General features: G+C 54.0%; 1 protein-coding gene across 1 annotated transcript in view; it reads left to right on the top strand.

The window, feature by feature from the left end:
- The first annotated feature begins 5,887 nt into the window (after window positions 1-5,887).
- CLIP1 (CAP-Gly domain containing linker protein 1) overlaps window positions 5,888-17,986 on the top strand; it is a 315,265-nt gene continuing 303,166 nt past the window's right edge. The window contains exon 1 of the mRNA XM_049767747.1: window positions 5,888-5,942. The gene's annotated coding sequence lies outside the window, so the exon portion shown is untranslated. The remainder of the gene's footprint in view (window positions 5,943-17,986) is intronic.

Genomic DNA, 17,986 nt, shown 5'->3' with positions numbered 1-17,986 from the left:
TTTATTTTCTTTTTTTTTTTTTTTTTTTTTTGTTTTTTGTTTTTGTTTTTGGGTCACACCCGGCGGTGCTCAGGGGTTACTCCTGGTTGTCTGCTCAGAAATAGCTCCTGGCAGGCACGGGGGACCATATGGGACACGGGGATTCGAACCAACCACCTTTAGTCCTGGATCGGCTGCTTGCAAGGCAAACACCGCTGTGCTATCTCTCCGGGCCCTCTATTTTTATTTTCTTTGGAGCTTCTGCAGTGATGCTGGGGGCACAGGAGCTACACCTGGGTTTCTGGATGGAAATCCAGCTCTGCGGGCCTGCCCTTTCCTTCAACCCTTTGTGCTTGCTTCTTGGCCCAGTATAGTCTTTTTTGTTGGGGGGGGGCGAGGGGGAACACCCAGTGACACTCAGGGGTTACTCCTGGCTATGTGTTCAGAAATCGCCCCTGGTTTGGGGGACTATATGTGACGTCGTGGGATCGAACCGCAGTACATCCTAGGTTAGCGCGTGCAAGGCAAACGCCCTATCGCCTGTGCCACCACTCCAGTCCCAGTATTGTCTTTTTTTGAGGGAGAAATCTGAGATTTGGGCGCTCAGGGATTACTCCTGGCTCTATGCTTAGAAATGACTCCTGGTGGTCTCAAGGGATCATATAGGATGCCTGGGATCAAAGTCAGGATGGCTGTGTGCCAGGCAAATGCCCTCCCCACTGTGCTATCTCTTGGGACCCCGTATGGCCTTTTTGGGGGCTAATATTTCATTGCCGTAGAAACTGACATATGTATGCATGTATTTAACTCCGTTCTACTCTCTGGCTATGAGGTGTTCCTGTGAACATTTGTACCTGGTTTTGAGTTTACTCGCTGAAAATACAATCATCTTTACCTCACTCAGCAAATAGTTGTTGAATTCAAATAAAAATTCACTGCACTGGGCCCGGAGAGATAGCACAGCGGCGTTTGCCTTGCAAGCAGCCGATCCAGGACCAAAGGTGGTTGGTTCGAATCCCCGTGTCCCATATGGTCCCCGTGACTGCCAGGAGCTATTTCTGAGCAGACAGCCAGGAGGAACCCCTGAGTGCCGCCGCCGGGTGTGGCCCAAAAACAAAAAAAAAAAAAACAAAAAAAAAAAAATTGACTGCACTGGGCACAGCGGGGAGGACATTTGCCTAGCATAATGCGGATTTGATCCCCAGCATCTATAGGGTCCCCTGAGCCTGCCAGGAGTGATTTAGTTTTTTTCCATTTGTTTGTTTTGGTTTTTGTTTTTGGGCCACATTTGGTGGCACTCAGGAGTTTTTCCTGGCTCTGTGCTCAGAAATCACTCCTGGCAGGCTCGAGGGACCCTTTGGGATGCTGAGGATGGAACCTGGCTCAGCAACTTCCAAGGCCAAATGCCCTACCACTGTGATATTGCTCCAGTAATTTATGAATGCAGAGCCAGGAGAACCCCCTGAGCACTGCTGGGTATGGCCCGAAAACCAAACACACACACACAGAAAAAAAGAAAAAGAAATTCACTGCACTGAATACATGCTTTTCAGCAGGAGGTTCTGGTTCAATTCCTAGCACCTGAGCATTGCATCAGTGGCCGAGAGCCAAGAATTGTCCCTGAGAATGCACCTCCCCTCCCCTAGGGGAAAATGGAACTCTTGCATCAACCACTGATTTCACAAGTATTTTGTTTTACTGGATTTTTGTGTATGTGTGTGGCCCGCACCCAGCAGTGCCAGGGTTTACTCTTGCTTCTGTGCTCAGGGCTCATTCCAGGCAGGGCTCAGGACACCAATAGGCTGCCAGGGATCAAACCTGGGGAGAGCATATGTAAGACAAGTCCTCCACCTGTTGAACTACCTTTGTGGCCCTGGTTGATGTTCATTTTAAAAATCACTGTGGCTTTATGTGAAAAAAAAAAAAGCCATTGATATTAAAGAAGAACAAAACAACTTATTTTATTCTATTTTTTGATTTGGGGACTGCTCTCTCCCCCTCCCCCCATCACTCTGGGCCCTGAGCTGCTTCTTTAATCCAAATCTGGCCACTGTTCGACTGAGCACAGCCAAGGTCCTGGCAGCAGTGTGGGGACGCCCGGTGACATTCAAGGCAGGACAGAAACTCAGTTGTCAAACTGGCTCTGTGGTCAGGCCTGATCCCTCGTCAGACTGAGGAGATTTGAACCTGGTTTCAGCAGGATGCCAAGTTAACCAGTAGAACAATCTTTTTGGTTCTATTTTAGTACCATATTAAAGTTAATTAGCATTAATTAATGGGGATAAGGCATATTACCCTGTCTCCCCGAAAATAAGATAATGTCTTATACTGTCTTATAGGGTACACATTTATTATTAAATAAAAATAAAGGGAATTTAGGGGCCGAAGAGATAGCATGGAGGTAGGGCATTTGCCTTGTTCGAATCCCGGCATCCCATCTGGTCCCCCGAGCCTGCCAGGAGCAATTTCTGAGCGTAGAGCCAGGAGGAACCCCTGAGTGCTGATGAGTGGGGGGGTTGGGTCACACCTGACAGTGCTCAGGGGTTCCTCCTGGTGGGCCTGGGGGACTCTATGAGATGTCAGGGAATGAACCCTGGTCAGTGCATGCAAGGCAAGCACCCTACCCACTGTGCTATTGTTCTGGCCCAGACAGCTTTAGAAAGTGTGATAGCAGGGGGCTGGAGTGATAGCACAGTAGTAGATAGCACAGTAGATAGATATGTACAGTAGTAGATAGCACAGATAGCGTCTGCCTTGCAATTGACCAACACAGGACAGACTTGGTTTCGATCCCCTAAGAGTTGGGGATTGGAGCCGGAGAGATAGCATGGAGGTAAGGAGCTTGCCTTTCATGCAGAAGGTCATTACTTCTCCCCAACCTGCCAGGAGTAACCCTGAGCACTGCCCGGTGTGACCCAAAAACAAAAAAAACAAAAAAAAAAAGAGAGTTGGAGATTGATGGTGAATGCAGGTGGGGTGGGACCAGCAGGTAAACATAACTCATCCAGAATTTCATTCATTTCCCAAGGCCTGAGTGATAGTAATAGGCCGGGCGCTTGCCTTGCACGCAACCCACCGTCTGGGATTTAATTCCTGGCAACCGAGAAGATTCCCCAAGGCTACCAAGAATGATCCCTGAGCACAGAGCCAGGAAGGAGGAAGCCAGGAGCACCCCTGGGTGTGGCCTGACACCCAAAACAAAAATTAAACAGAAAAACAACTAGGGGGCCTGGGAGTGATAGCACAGCTATAGGGCATTTGCCTTGCACAAGGCATGGACCTGGGTTCGATCCCCAGCGTCCCACATAGTCCCCCAAGCCAGGAGCGATTTCTGAGTGTCACCAAAACCCACCCACGCCCCCCAAAAAACCTAACTAGGGGGCTGGGAGTGATTGCACAGAGGGAAGGGCATTTGCCTTGCATGTAGCCAACCTGGGTTTGACCCCTTGCTGAACCTGGATTCAAACCTTGGTATCTTATAGGGTCCCTTGAGCAGTCCCTGGATACGTGTGGCCCCCAAACCCAAATCCAAAACTGAAAATCAACCCCTTTATGCATTTTGCCTGTTTTTACCTCCCCTAGCTCTCAGCTGGCCCCTGAATCCAGTTCAGGGAAAGAATCTTGGGGTGATTCTCAGCAGGGACAAGGCAGTGGGGTGGGGTCCCCTCCTCCTGGGATGCCCTGACAGCTGTGACTTTCTCCCCTCAGCCAGGCCTTTCTGGGGTTGCCATGGACCGTGGGAATGAAATGCAAACTGCCAAGGCTCCCTCCGGGTGGGCACCAGGCGCAGGGGGCCCCTCGGTGGTGCTTTCTACAGCACCCAGGGGAGGCCTTTTTGCAAGAGGTGGGGAGGCAGAAGTCTGGGGGCTGCAGGGCTGGAGAAAGGGGCTTTAGCTCCCGGTGAGTTTCGAGTTTCAAGGGAGTTTGAACCCCCTGCGCCGTCTTTCTGGTCAGTCTGGGGAGCTGCGGGGAGGTCTGCCTGGGTTCTTTCCCTGGAGTGGGGTCCCCCAGAGCACAGTCTCCTCTCAGTTGCTCTCCAGGGGATTTCTCATTAGATGGCAGGCGGTGTAGATGCTGAGAACTGGCGGTTGTGACTTGCTTAACTTAACTGGGGGGCTGGAATCAAATTCCAGCTGCAACTGGAATTTTTCCAGCACCTTCTCTCATGGGGCGTCCCCGGGTGCGAGGGCAGGAGACCCCCTGGTAGGGGACTGGGCTCTCCCTGTCCCATCATCTCCGTCCCCAGTGTAGGCCGAGAGCCAGCTGCCTGGAGTTGGAGTCTAGACTGAGTTTTTTGGGGAGGCTTCACTCGTTGTCCTGGGCCAGGCACAAGTCGCAGGGCCCGACTGAGGTCTCACTCGGGTAGGTACCGGGAACTTGGGCTAGGCCAGAGACTTGGGGCTCTGGGTTTGGATTCGGATGGGGGCACTGTCCTAGGCATTCCCTGCCAGGGTGGCCCTGGGTGCGGGGCTGATCCAGGGCCCGGTCAGGTCCTGGGGTTGCTCAGGGCCAGGCCGGGCCAGGTCCTGGTTTGCTCTTGCCGGGCCGGGTTGGGTAGGGTCGGGCTTGGGGGCAGAGCCCCAGGTTGGGTCGGTCCAGACTGGATCGGGATCGGGTTCGGGGTCTTGGGCTAGCTCGAGCAGGACTGGGTCGAGTCGGGTTCGTGTTCCAGATCCTGGCTTGCTCTGGCTGGGTCTGGTCTGCTTGGGTTCGGGTTCAAGGCCCCGGGCTAGCTCTGGCAGGGTTGGGTCTTTTCGGGTTTGGTATCCAGGCTAACTTGGGCCGGGCTGGGTTGGGGTTGGGGTCCCGGGTTGGCTCTTGCTGGACCCGGTTGGGTTCGGGTTCGGGTTTGGGGTCCTGGGCTAGCCTGGGCCGGACCTGGTCAGTGTTGGGTTTGAGTTTGGAATCCTAGTTTGCTCCAGCCAGGTTGGGTCAGGGTCGGGCTCGGATTCGGGTTTGGAGTCCTAGGTTACTTTGGCCGGGCTGGGTCAGACTGGGTCAGGGTTGGGTTCGGGTTCGGATTCGAGATCCTGGGCTGGCTCCAGCCAGGCCGGATTGGGATCTGGGGTTTGCTCTGGCCGGGCCGGGTCCGATTGGGTTCGGGTTTGGTTTGGTTCAGTTCGAGGTCCCGGGCTGGCTCCGGCTGAGCCGGGCTGGGTCGGGGTCCGGGATTTGCTCTGGCGGGACCGGGTGTGGTCGGGTTCGGTTCGGTTCGGTTGGAGGTCCCGGGCTGGCTCCGGGTGGGCCGGGCCGGGTCAGGGTCCGGGGTTTGCTCTGGCCGGGCCGGGTGTGGTCGGGCCCGGTTCGGGTTCGGTTCGGTTGGAGGTCCCGGGTTGGCTCCTGGTGGGCCGGGCTGGGTCAGGGTCCGGGGATTGCTCTGGCCGGGCCTGGTGTGGTTGGGTTCGGGTCCGGTTCGGGTCCGGTTCGGGTTCGGTTTGGTTCGAGGTCCCGGGCTGGCTCCGGGTGGGCCGAGCCGGGTCGGGGTCCGGGGTTTGCTCTGGCCGGGCCGGGTGTGGTTGGGTTCGGGTTCGGTTCTGGTTCGGTTCGGTTCGGTTCGAGCTCCCGGGTGGGCCGGGCCGGGTCGGGGTCCGGGGTTTGCTCTGGCCGGGCCGGGTGTGGTTGGGTTCGGGTTCGGGTCCGGTTCTGGTTCGGTTCGGTTCGGTTCGAGGTCCCGGGTGGGCCGGGCCGGGTCGAGGTCCGGGATTTGCTCTGGCCGTGCCGGGTGTGGTCGGGTCCGGTTCGGTTCGGTTCGGTTCGGTTCGAGGTCCCGGGCTGGCTCCGGGCCGGGACCGGCCTGGCCCCGCCTGTCCTCCGGCCCGCGACGTCACCGCGTCCCCGCCCAGCCGAGCCGAGCCCCGCGCCGGAGCCGAGCCGAGCCGGAGGCGGGAGGCGGGAGGCGGCCGGGCGGCTGCGGGCAGGTGGCGGCGGCGGCGGCGTTGGCGGAGGCGACGGTTCCGGCCACGGTGAGCGCAGCGTGGCCCTGACCGAATCCCGACCCGAATCCCGACCCGAACCCCGAGCCCTGCCCGGCCCCTCCGTGCCTCCCGCCCGGCCCGATCGCCGGCACTCGGCGCTTCCGCCCGCTCGGGCCGGCCCGCTTGGGTTCGGGGATCCGGGCCGCCGGCGTTGGGCGGTGCCGAGCGGGCCGGGGAGTCGGGGTGCGGCCCGAGGGAGCCTCAAGATGGAGCTGGGGCGGCTCGGCCTGGCCCCGGCCCGGCCCGGCCCGGCCTGGCTCCGGCGCCTCCAACCTGGCCCGGCCGGTCCCGCTCTCAGGCGCCTCCTTCCCGGTGCCTTCACCCCCTTCCGGGTCCCTGAACCCCCTTCTCTATTCCTTAGCCCCCTTCCCTGACCCTGAATCCTCTATTCCCAGCCCCTGAACCCCTTTCTGGTCCCTGAGCCCCCTTCTCGGACCCTTAGCCCTCCTTCCCTGCCAGGCCCCAGCCGTGGGCCCAGTACTCAAGCCCCCTGGGTGGACACACTGGGGGAGTCCTCAACAGCTGCTCCCCGTGGGCCTCAGACCCTTCCCACTCCCACCCCAAGACAGGCAGTGGGCACAAGAGCCACCGACCCGAGTCCTGCAGGTCACCCCATTCTCAGCTTGTGTCCCCGGCCGGCCAGGTACCCCAGACAGATGCCACTTGTTCAGGGGTGCTGTTGGTAGCATTTGGTAGCAGAGCTACCGGGCCTGCAGGTCCTGGGGCTGCTTCTCCCTCCCCCTTCCCTGGGACCCAGACACCCCTCGTCTGTCTGTCTGCCCTCCCTGCTTTTGGGGGCTGCAGAAATTACACGTTTTGGCGGTCAGTGGGTCAAATACCTGCTTTTAGCAAAACTTGGGGCACCAATTACGGCCCTGGAAATGGAGGGTGTGTGTGTGGGGAGAATTCTGTAATTAAATCTCCTTTTTAGACCCGCCGAAGTCTGGGAAGGCCTAGAAAGCCGTCAGCCGGTTCCTCCTGCCTGTTCCAGTCCCCTCAGCCCAACTTTGGGGGTGCATGATCTCATCTGTCACAGGAACCCCCTCAGTCTCCCAGTTCCTGAGCCACGGGGCATGTCACTCTGCTCATCCTGGCAATTAACCGAACAGCCAGCTGGCTTTGGCCCAACTCTGGGCAAGGCTCTTTCTTCCCTTGGTATTTGGGTCCCTTTATCAGCTGACCCAAAGAGGGTGCTATCATTAGGTCCCTTTTACAGGTGAGGCACGGAAGAGTCAGGCCCAACAGAGTCACAGGGTTGCTAAACTGCAGGGCCTGAGGCCACCTCGGACCTTGGACAACCTGACAACCTGACTGGTTGTGAGGGAGACTTTGGGAAGCAAGGTTGGTGATTTTTTTTTTTTTGGAGGGGGTCACACCCAGTGTGAGCTCTGAGCTCAGAAATTGCTCCTGGCGGGCTTGGGGACCATATGGGACGCCGGGATCCTGCAAGGCAAATACCCCAGCCCCTTTGCTATCTCTCGGTTTCCAAGGCTGGTGTTTTTAAGAATGTCAATGACAGGCATGGTGGCTGGATGTGCTGCTGCTGTTGGACTTGGGAGGTCTGAGGAAGTAGGGATATATGCCTGGAGCTTCCTCTGGAGCCTTGTGTGAATCTGGGTGGGGTTGGTCGGTCAGAGGATCCATTCTCTTTCCCTCCCTGGAGGCTAGGCCGAGCTTGCTGCTTCCTGCTGCTGAAGAACTGGGACTTTGGGGGCCGTCGTTTATGTGACCAGCTAGGGTCCTCCCAGTCCAGGCTGGACAGTGGTTCTACATCTCGTGTCACCTGTCAGTGCGCAGGTGAATTTAAACCTAACTCCATCAGGATTAGTTATTTGAACTTCCTTTATTGTTTTGGTCTCTTAACAGTGCTCAGAATGAACATGGGGTCTAGTGTGTAGGCCCCACACTCCCACACTGAGAAGCTTTTGTTTGGCTTGTTGAACATCTTTCCAGTCTTGGCTTATTTATTTATTTATTTATTTATTTATTTATTTATTTATTTATTTATTTATTTATTTATTTATTTTTTGGCTTTTGGGTCACACCCGGTGGTGCTCAGGGGTGTTATTTCTGACTCTGCACTCAGAAATCACTCCTGGCAGGCTCAGGGACCATATGGGATGCCGGGAATCGTCCTGAATCGGCTGTGTGCAAGGCAAAAGCCCTTGCTATCTCTCTGGTCTCTCTGGCCCCAAACCTTGGTGTTTTTTTTTTTGTTTTGTTTTTTGTTTTTTTTGAGTTTTGGATCATGCAGCAGTGCTCAGGAATTATTCCTGCCTCTGCATTCAGGAATCACTCCTGGCAATATTCAGGGGACCATAACGGACAATGCCGGGATTGAACCTGGGTCAGGGTTGGGCCCACACAAGGCAAAAGCCCTCTCCACTGTGCGATCCTTTGGCCCTACTCTTTGTTTGTTTTGGTGTTGGGGTCACAGCCTGCCGCTCTCTGGGCTTCCTCCTGGCTCTGCATTCAGACAGGCTTGGGCGGGAGATGCTGGGCATGGAACTCCATCAGCCTCCTGCAAGGCCAATAGCCCTCCCTGCTGTGCTAGTGCTCTGGCCCCTTTATTTATTTATTGGTTTATTGAAGGGGAGTGTGGGAGTGTCTTTTGGGGGCCAGGACTTACTCTGTGCTCAGGGATCACTCTTGCTGGTTGCTTAGAGAATCTGATTTGGTACCAGGATGATGCCAGCTGGGTACAAGGCAATCATCTAGCCCCTTTATTAGCTCCTAGTACCTCAGTGTTATTTATTTATTTACTTTTTTTTTGTTTGTTTTTTGGGCCACACCTGATGTCGCTCAGGGGTTACTCCTGGCTATGTGCTCAGAAATCGCTCCTGGCTTGGGGGACCATATGGAACGCCGGGGGATCGAACCTAGGTCCATCCTGGGCTAGTGCAGGCAAAGCAGGCACCTTACCTCTAGTGCCACCACGACGGGCCCTAAAAAACTTCTTTTATTTTCTTTTTTTTGGGGGGTGGGTTTGGGTCACACCTGGCAGTGCTCAGGGGTTCCTTATGGCTCTAGGCTCAGAAATCGCCCCTGGCCCCAGGGGACCACCATCCTTCTGCATGAAAGGCAAACGCCTTACCTCCATGCTATCTCTCCGACCCATTTACTTATTTTTTTTATTTTGGTTTGGGGGGCCATACCTGGCGGCGCTCAGGGGTTCCTCCTGGCTCTTCACTCAGAAATCCTTCCTGGCAGGCATGGGGGACCATATGGGATGCCGGGAATCGAACCAGGGTCTGTCCCGGGTTGGTAGCATGCAAGACAAGTGCCCTACTGCTGTTCTGTCACTCTGGCCCTATTATTTTTTTTTAATGTTTTCATTTCTTTTTTATTTATTTATTTATTGATTAGAAACTACGTGATCTATAAGCTTCAAGATTTCACTCTTCTCTTTGGTGCCTGGGATTGAACCCAGGCCTCCCTCATGCAGTATAAACACCAGTGTCAGGTCACCTGCCCTCAAGTCTGACATCATAAAAGTCAAAGCTTTCTTTATAGGCCCGCCCACGAGTGGCTTGTCATCCTGTGACCCTGAGACCTTCAGCACCCAGAGTGTCCCTCAGGGGGTGCCGGAAGGATAAGAAGGGGGGGAAGGGGGCTGGAGAGATAGCATGGAGGTAAGGCGTTTGCCTTTCATGCAAGAGGTCATCGGTTCGAATCCCAGCGTCCCATATGGTCCCCCGTGCCTGCCAGGAGCAATTTCTGAGCATGGAGCCAGGAGTAACCCCTGAGCACTGCCGGGTGTGACCCAAAAACCACAAAAAAAAAAAAAAAAAAAAGAAGGGGGGGAAGGGTGGAGCGATCTGGGGTGATCATTTGTGGTGCTCTGTGTCTGCTCCCTTAAAGGAGGATTCCAGTTTGTTTTTGAATATTTTCCAGAAAGGGGGGCGTTGGCCAAGTAAGCTGGGGGACCACGCCCCAAACCAGCTGCTTCATTGCTGCCCTGGGCTGTCTGTTCTGTGGGAATAGGACTCAGTCACTGCTAATGTCATGGGCCCAACTTCCGGGAGATCGGAGCGGGCATTGCTGCCCATGCCCGGGTCCCCCACGGCACTGTGCCCCAGGAGAATGCTGATTCCTTGGTGGGTGGGGTACCGCGTTCCCTCTCTGGGGCTCCCACTCCTAATGTGGCCACGGCATTGGGACTCACTTATTGGTGTCTTTTTATTTTTGGGTCACACCTGGTGGCGCTCTGGGGTTCCTCCTGATTCTGTGCTCAAAAATTGCTCCTGGCAGGCTCAGGGGACCATATGGGATGCTAAGGATTGAACTGGGTCTGTCCTGGGTTGGCTGCGTGCAAGGCAAATGCCCTACGGTATGCTATTGCTCTGGCCCATATGCCTAACTTCCACAGTCACACTGAGTTCTGGAGTTACTGTGAACCCCAGCCCATTCCTCCTTACCCCATCTCACCCCCGGCTCCTTGAGTCCTTTGTCTGCCACAGTTCCTGGCCTGGCCTTGTCTTCTGCCCACCAGGCTGGCTTTCCCCTTCCCCAATCTCCAACCTGTTGGGTCTCTTGTTCTTCCTTCCCCGATGGGCCCCCATTTCTCAAACAGACAGACTGACAGGGCCGGAGGACGGGGACCACTGTGCACGCAGTACCACATCCTGTCTCTGTTCTGGGGTGCCCCTGACCCTGCCAATCCCCTCTCCTGGGTACACGCTGGATTGTGATTATGCTCAACACCCTCACCCGATGCCTGCTCTGCTCTGCGTTTCTGGCTGTTTCCAACCTCTCGGCTGAGCCTGCACAGCGTGGCGGCTGCTATTGGGCTTCTTTACCTGCAAGTCAGTATTTTCTTGCTCCACTGGTTTGAAGTGCTATTTCCCCCGTTTTGTCTGAAGACCAGTGATACCATTTGCAGTTTTATTTATTTATTTATTGTTATTTTGTGTTATATATATATATATATATAACACCCAGAGGTGCTTAGGGGTTACTCCTGGCTCTGTGCTCAGAGATTACCTCTAACTGGCTCAGGGGACCATATGGGATACTGGGGATTGAACTCTAGTGAGTTGCATGCAAGGCAAGCCTCCTTACCCACTGTGATATCTATCGCTCCAGCACCTACCATGTGCAGTTTTATATCCAGGGGCCTACATCTGTCATTTTTCTCACATGTGCTTAATGAAATAGGAGAGACCAAAGGTCCTATTCCCTGGTTTTTGGGCTGTCCTTTTTCTTTCCTCTTTTTTTTTTTGGGTGGGTGGGGGTTCACACCTAGCAGTACTCAGGAGTGTATACCCAGATCTGCACTCAGGGATCACTTCTGGTGGGGTTTAGGGGACCATGTGGGATGCTGCGGATCAAACCCAGGTCAATTGCATGTAAGGCGAATTTTGTTTTTGGGCTGCACCTGGCAGTACTCAGGGGTTACTCCTTGCTCCGTGCTCAAAAATCGCTCCTAGCATGCTCGGGGTACTTTATGGGATGTGGGGATTTGAACTGGGGTTCGTCCTGTGTTGTCTGCCTGCAAAGCAAACGCCTTACCGCTGTGCTATTGCTCCAGCTGATGCTTTTTCTTTTCTTTTTTTTTTTTGTTTTTGGGTCACACCAGCAGCGCTCAGGGGTTACTCCTGGCTCTATGCTCAGAAATAGCTCCTGGCAGGCTCGGGGGACCTTATGGGATGCCAGGATTTGAACCACTGTCCTTCTGCATGCAAGGCAAATAAATGCCCTACCTCCATGCTATCTCTCCGGCCCCTGATGCTTTTTCTTTTTTTTTTTTTTTGGTTTTTGGGCCACACCCTGTGACGCTCAGGGGTTACTCCTGGCTATGCGCTCAGAAGTTGCTCCTGGCTTCTTGGGGGACCATATGGGACGCCGGGGGATCGAACCGCGGTCTGTCCTAGGCTAGCGCAGGCAAGGCAGGCACCTTACCTCCAGCGCCACCGCCCGGCCCCCTGATGCTTTTTCTTACGGCTGCTCTTTCATGTGCAGGCTGAATCAAGTCCATGGCTGGTACCCCTGTTTTCACTGCATCATTGTTCACGTAACTAGGTTCTGGGGAGTCTAGTGGAATCCCCAGGTGCTGGACTGTCCCCCCCTTGCCCTGTAGCCATCTTGCAGAGTCTTGCAAAGTGTCCTCACTGGGTTTGGAACACGCTGCTGTGTCTCGTCACAGCTTCTCCCAACTCTGACACTGACTAAGGACCAAAGTCTCGGTTGGCCTTTTTGGCTGCCTCAACCGACCCATGCTATCCGTGACCTTGAGGGGAGTGAGTCACCGCCTGCTTTGCAAAGACGGGCTGTGAACAGCCGCTGGGTCCAGTGTGTGCAGGAATCTGTGGCAGGGTCAGGCCTGCAGACGGACAGATGGACACATGGGCAAGCCCCGCACTCTGGGCTAGCAGATGGGCTAGAAGCCAGCAGGCTCTGATGGGTTTTGAGATATGCCTCTAAAAACACGTTACATCCCCCTTCAGCTCCCTTTTTTAGGCTTTTTTTTTTGGCTTTAGGGTCACACCTGGGAGTGCTCAGGGGTTACTCCTGGTTCTGCACTCTCAGAAATTGCCCCTGGCAGGCTTAGGGGACCATCTGGGATGCTGGGATTAGAAAACACTGTTCATCCTGAATTGGCTACATGTAAGGCGGGGGTCTCAAACTCGAGGCCCACGGGCCGTTTGCGGCCCTCCGTACAACATTTTGTGGCCCTGCCCTAGAGGAATCTTTTTGTTTTGTTTTAGTTGTTTGGGTCACACCCCCCAATGTTCAAGGCTTACTACTGACTTTGCACTCAAGGATCACCCCGATTTCGCCTCCTGTGGCCCCCAGGTAAATTGAGTTTGAGGCCCCTGATGTAAGGCAAACACCCTACTGCTATGCTATCTCTCCCGCCTAGTTTCCAGGCTTTTCTGCATGGTTGGGTGTTGAAAGCCGCTGCAGACTGGCCTTTCCCTGGGAATCAAGTGGCTTTGGGCGGAAGGAGCTAATACAATAGTTGGTGGCCCGAGTCTGGTTACATGAGGCTCTGGGAGTGGGGACAGCAGGGCAGAACACACAGACACTTACATAACCAGCTCCAGGACTGCCCTGGACCTGCAGCCAGTGTGGTGGCCTCGGCCTCTGCCTCTGCGTGCTTTCCCCCGGATGCAGCCATATCTTTTTCTCCATCTGACTTGGCTCTCGGGGCACTCGTAGGGAAGAACGGGAGCTTCTGGACACAGCATGACAGCCTGACCTAGGAGATGCTGCTGGTGGCCTGTCCCTGGCCCTTGGGCTCTACTCCTTTGGCCTCATGAATGGGGAGGATCGATTGATCAATTGATTCATTTGGGTTTGGTGGCCACACCAGGCAGTGCTCTGGTCTTACTGTATGTAGCACCTTGCTACTACTCAATCTCCCTGGATTCTTTCCATTTTTTTTCCCCTTTATTTGCTCTGATTTTGGGCCATGCCCGATAGTGCTCTAGGGTTATTCCCGGCAGGCTTGGGGACACCGGGATCAAAGCTGGGTCACCCACGGGCAAGGCAATCGTCCGACCTGCTGTGGTATCTATTGCTCTGCTCTCTGGAGCCTTTTCTTTCAGTGGCCACAAGGCTTTTCCCTTGGAACTTTGCCAGGGAGCTTGGGATCTTCCCAAGCTGGACAGTGGTGCAGGAACGGTTTGTGGCAGGGACGCTTTGCCAGTCCAAGGGGGACTGAGTTTCTGAGACACACCCCATGTAGGATCAGAAGTCTTAAATAAAGGTCCCTTTCCTGGGGCTCACACCTGGATGGGAACTTGAGAACTGGGAAGCCTCGGACCTCTTTCCTATAGTGAGTATTCTAGGGCTGCCTTGGGAGCACTGTGGCGGGGATCGAACCCGGACCTGTCTGGGTCAGCAGCGTGCAAGGCAAATGCCCTGTTGCTGTGCTATAACTCCAGTCACTCCATTTGACACTTTTTGGTTTTCTATTTTCTTTGTTTGCTTTTAGCTATATCTGGTGGTACTCAGAGGTTACTCCTAACTCTGTGCTCAGAACTTACTCCTTACAGGTGCAGGGGACTGACCCAGCGGGATGGCGAGGGTATCGAATTCGGGTTGGCTGAATGCAAGGCAAACGCCCTCCCCGCTGTGCTATCGCTCCAGTCCCACTTTCTGGTCTTCTTGAAAACAGATGTGGGCTGGAGCGATAGCACAGCAGGAAGGATATTTATCTTGCATGTGGCTGATCCAGGTTCGATCCTTGACATTCCATATGGTCCCCCGAGCCTTCCAGGAGCGATTTCTGGGCACAGAGCCAGGAATAACCCCTGAATACCACTGAGTGTGACCCAAAAACCAAAAAGGAAAAGAAAAATACAGAAGCTGCCTCCCAGAGGCCAAACCTTCAGAGCCTTATTTGTGGCATCACCTGCATGACCTCACAGCTGGCTTTGCTCAGGGCCAAACCCAGCTGCTGGCTGGACCAGGCGGCTTGACTTGGCCCAGTGTGCAGGCACCAAGTGGCATTGGGAGGTCTGTGTGCCAGGCGGGCTCCTGCTCCCCTGCCGCTCCCCCACCCCAGATTAAAAAGCAGCAGCAGGCATTGATATTCTTTAGACCTCCGGCTTTTCCTGGCAAAGCTCTGATGGTAAGAGACTCACCGCTTTAAATAACCCTGGTAGGACATTTGGTGTCCTCATAGCTGGGGGGGACCCCTGGCTGTGCACTAGCCTGACTTGCGCTGGGCTTAGCTGGCACTGGCTCTGTTCCCTGCAAATGCAACTTGCTGTTGTTGTTGTTGTTGTTGTTTTTTGTTTTTTGGACTGCACCCTGTGACGCTCCTGGCAGGCACGGGGGACCTTATGGGATGCTGGGATTTGAACCTTTCGTCGTGGGTCAGCTGCTTGCAAGGCAAATGCCCTACAACTGTGCTATTTTTTTTTTTTTTAGAGACAGCCTGTAGTTCCGGGACTGCCTCTTCTTCTTCTTATTTTTTTGGGGGGCCACACTCATTTGATGCTCAGGGGTTACTCTCGGCTAAGCGCTCAGAAATTGCCCCTGGCTTGGGGGGACCATATGGGATGCCGGGGGATCGAACCGAGATCCTTCCTTGGCTAGCGCTTGCAACGCAGACACCTTACCTCTAGTGCCACCTCACCGGCCTCAGTTCTGGGGCTTCTAACCAGGGTCGCTGCTATTACTAAACCCCAGGCCAGTGCATACTCTTTCTAGGCCCCCAAAGGCTCTCCAATCTGTTCATTTGTGAACAGGATCAGGTTAAGGTTAAGACCAACCATTCTCTCTGGCCTTGTTTTGATTCGTTTTATTTTGTTTTGTGGCCACACAAAGCAGCATGTGGGTTACTCATGGCTCTGTGCTCAGAAATCATTCCTGTTAGGCTCAGGGGACCCTTTGGAATGCCAGGAATGGAACCTGGATCGGCCACATGCAAGATAAATACTCTTCCTTCTGTGCTATTGCTCCACCTCCAGCCCTCCTGTTTTGATTGTAGTTTCTTGGGGCACACCCGACTGTACTCAGGGTTTACTCCTGCTGTGCTATCTCCCTGGTCCCTATCTTGATATTTGATGCCAATTTGAGACAGATTATAGGTGATGGCTAATAACAGGAAATAAATACCGTTCCCCTCTGTGCTGTGCTTTGAGGCTATATATAGTTCTGCGCTGTGTCCAGAGCTTCTGACATTTTTTTTCAGAACGGAAGTCGGATTTTAATGTAACTTCCTGTTAGAACAGCCTGCGGTGGTGCCTGAGCAGAGAGTGGGGTTCTTGGAGTCCTAAGGAATAAAAAAAATGGCCCAATAAAGGCGCTTACCATATGCAGATGATGTTGTTTTAATTTCCTCAAACCTTCCAAGTTCCCAATGTGAAGACACTAGACCGGGGTGGCGAACAAGTTCGACACAAAAAGCCCAAATTTTAAACTGTGAGAGTCAGAGAACCACACCACGCAGTGACCTGCCAAAACAGACAAACACTCACACAAAAGCATCTAATTTTAACAGTAATCTGTTAAACACATATTGCATTTTGCCATTTTGAGTGAGGATCAAAATCCTGCAGTGATGGTGAGGGTGTGCTGCGTCCTCCACACTAAGAACTCACGGCCAGATGTGACCCAACATGTGCCACACGGGTCCCCCCGCTCGCTGGCCCATGCAGTTGTTTCCGAGGGATGGGAGACGGGACTCCGCGCTGGGAGATCTCTCCTCAGAGGTCCCTCCTCAGAAGCAGCAGAACAAAATCCAAACTTGGCAAAGAGCCACAGTATACAAAAGAATGATAAGAGGCAAAGAGCCGGCCACCCCTGCACTAGACAGATGTGTGGGAAGCATTTGGGTCGGTCCAGGCGAAATAGTTCTACCTCTGAAATCCCTGCCGAGTCAATCTGTCATTGTCACGGTGAGAAGGACGTTTGTCTTGCAAGCAAGTGGTGAAGGGTTTGATGGGCTTGATCCCTGTGTCCCGTCCAAGAATGTCCCCCGAGCCTGCCAGGAGTAATTTCTGGGCAGAGCCAGGAGAAACCCCTCAGGCACTGCTGGGTGTGGCCCCCCAATTAAAGAAGGACAAAACAGATTTTTTTTTAATACCAAAGGAGACAGGTCTCCTGGGATATTTGCTTCCCAGAAAGGAGCAGAGAGGAGGTGCTAAAGCCTTGGCGCAGGGCATAAGGCATCTACCTTGCATGCGCTAACCTAGGATGGACCAAGGTTCAATCCCCCAGTGTCCCATATGGTCTCCCAAGCCAGGAGCGATTTGAGCGCATAGCCAGGAGTAACCCCTGAAGGTCACTGGGTATGGCACAAAAACAAAAACAAAAAAAGGGAGCGGAGAGAAATCTTGGAGTTGGGTGCTTCCTGGGGCAGAATGTTTGCTTCTTTCTGGCCTGCTTTGTCTCTCTCTTCTTTTGGGGGGTGGATTTTTGAGCTACACCAGGTAGTGCTCAGGGGTTACTCCTGGCTCTTTGCTCAGAAGTCGCTTCTGGCAGGCCCCTGTGGCAACCTAGAGCCTAGCCCCTTGGGGTGTCTGGGTGGGGGGTGGGGAGAATGAGGGCTTGAGTTGGTCACTTCCAGCTCTGAAGTTTCTCTTGTAAGCTGGAGGAGCAAAATCTAGTGAGGTGGTGCCGGCAGGCTTGTGCGCTGTGCGCGCTCTGGAACCCCAGTGAGATGGCCGAGAGGTCTGGACTCCCAGACCTAAAGCGGAGCTGCTTATGGGTGCAGAAAAGGGAGGGGAGACTCCTTCCTGCCCATGAGCACCCAGAGACTCCGCCACGGCCTTACAATGAGGCGATTCTCCTTGGCATGGGGACCTGCCCGCCAGAGGTTCACACGAGGGCACTCCGCCACTCTGCTTTTGCTTTTCCTGGGCTTGAACAAACCTGTTTTGTTGGTGGGTTGACCGGCTGCTCGTTCGAGGTCAAAATGCAGAAAGAAAAGAAGTGGACAATATGTGAATGAACTGAAGCAGAAGCCTGCAGACTGGCCGGGCCTTTCCTGGGCGTCTCTCAGAAGGACTCTTGACCTGGTGCCCCAGTGTCCCTGCGGGGGAGAATGTTCTAGAACAACAGTGTCCAGCAGCACTTCCCAGGGTGCTGGACACTTTTTTTTTTTCTGTTTTTTTTTTGGGCCACACCCGGTGATGCTCAGGGGTTCCTCCTGACTATGCGCTCAGAATTTGCTTCTGGTTCGGTGGACCATATGGATGCCAGGGATCGAACTTTGGTCCATTCTAGGTTAGCGTGTGCAAGGCAGATGCCCTATCGCTTACACCACCGCTCTGGCCCCAGGGGTTATTATTTTTATAACACAATAAAACAAGTGATTATTTTTAATGATGAAATAAAAAAAATGGGAAGCATAGTGAAGTAATAACACAGTGGGTCATTTGCCTTGCATAAGGCCAGCCTGGGTTTGATCCCTGGTATCCCATAGGGTTCCCTGAGTCTGCCAGGAGTGTTACTGAGTGCAGAGCCAGGAGTAACCCCTGAGCACAGCTAGGTATGGTCCCCCCAAAAATAAGATAAAAATAATAACTCCTGACTTTGCATTTAGGAAATACTCCTGGCAGTGCTCAGGGGATGCT

Source organism: Suncus etruscus, chromosome 2 (assembly GCF_024139225.1).
Source record: "Suncus etruscus isolate mSunEtr1 chromosome 2, mSunEtr1.pri.cur, whole genome shotgun sequence".
Classification (NCBI taxonomy): domain Eukaryota; kingdom Metazoa; phylum Chordata; class Mammalia; order Eulipotyphla; family Soricidae; genus Suncus; species Suncus etruscus.
This window is presented reverse-complemented; position numbering and strand designations above follow the sequence as displayed.